Raw genomic sequence first — 1,740 nt, forward strand, 5'->3', positions numbered from 1 at the left:
TATTAGCTTTTTCCAAAATGGTAGTAACCTGTAATCCCCAGATCTACCCCAAAAAAAATAAAATTGGGTTTCTATATTGATTGGTAGTGCATAGAGGAACTTATATTTCTTTGGGAGCTTGAACCAAACTGTTGGTCGTGCGAGAGTTTAAATGTGCTTTGATCAGGTTTAATGAGCTTTGATCAGGTTGCTAACCTTGGCTATAAGAGGTCATATTCACACCCGTTCTTTTGAATTCCTCCATAAAATTATCAACAGATTAAAGAGAAGAAATAATCTTATAGTCTTGGTACGTGGCATTCTTTTTTTTGTTGTGCTGAAAATTTGAAGCTCTACAGTTTCTGTTGTTTACATGTGGATATAGTTTTCGGTGAGGCAGCTCTCTCATATACTTATATGTGTGCCTCTCCAAAATCCATTAGGGTTTGATTATCGCAACCATGATGATAGTAATCCTAAAAAGAAAGTTAAGTTTCAAAAATCCGTGTAGTTTGATAGTTTTTTGACACCAGTGATTTTAGTTTAGAGGCATTTTTAAGCTATCTGAGATGTTTGATGCAATTCCTGGCGCCCAAAATGGAGCTACTTTCACGTCTTGAGTTTTATAATTATGTGATTTTCAAATTTGCCTACAAATTTCCAATATTTCCGGGTGTCTTTTCAGTGAGAAAGAAAATGGTATGCAAGTCATGGTTAAAGATTTTTAGAGAGAGAAATGAACTTTGTGAAAAGATATTTGCGCTCTACACAATTTTTATAGTGGTTATTTTATTGCATATGTAATGGTAATATAATGGTATATTTTCTTTTTTGTCACATGCAATATACATTTTTCTATCTTGTTATGTTCTCTTTTTAAAATGAATGAATATTCTCTTATCAAAAGGAAAGAGTATTATACTTTTCTATCTTGGTTGAATTTTGTTTCTATTACTCTCCCTCACCCTCAAACTCGGTTGAGGAGGCAGTTGAAGCTTGAGTTTGAAGCATAAATCTGAAAAATATCTCGTGACAAAGACTTGGTGAAGATATCAGTTACTTGATTATGAGAGAAAATAAATTGAGTGATAAATAATTCAAGAGCAATCTTTTCACACACAAAAGGAAAGAGTAATACACTTTCTATCTTATTTGAATTTTGTTTCTATTAATGGTCTTTACTAAAACTGTTTCGGAACCTACTAAGTGAGTCCTAGCTCATTTTCCATGTCCGTACCCACATAATCCATCATCGGTGATGCACCACACACCCTATTTCAACGTATGCTTCTATTTACTATGAAATAAGCTTTTTTACATGACAAAGAACACCCTCCCTCACGAAGTGGCGAGAAAATTAGATGAGGGTTATTTTTTCCATCGGATTTGAATTAAACCATCTCAAAACTTACTCAAAACTTACGTTTTAAAGAGAAATTATTTCAAAATTTTTAAAGAGAAACCATCTCAAAAGTTTAAGTCATATAGAAAGAGTATCTCAAAATTTTTAAAGAAAAAACTATATCAAATTTCAAGTGTTAGAAGAACTATATCAAAATTTTTTACAGAAACTATCTTAAAATTTTTAAATCTATTGGTTGGAATTTCTAAATTCAAAATAGTATTAAAAAACACTCCCACATAAAAATACACACATGCCATAAAAACCCTAATTAGCACATTGCACATATCCACAATAAGTCCTGATCCCAACAATCCCTTGTTCCTATATCTTGGTGCCACATACAAGACACTGGGGTC

Source organism: Amborella trichopoda, chromosome 12 (genome assembly GCF_054954075.1).
Source record: "Amborella trichopoda isolate Santa Cruz 75 chromosome 12, AtrichopodaSantaCruz75HAP2 v2.0, whole genome shotgun sequence".
Classification (NCBI taxonomy): Eukaryota; Viridiplantae; Streptophyta; class Magnoliopsida; order Amborellales; family Amborellaceae; genus Amborella; species Amborella trichopoda.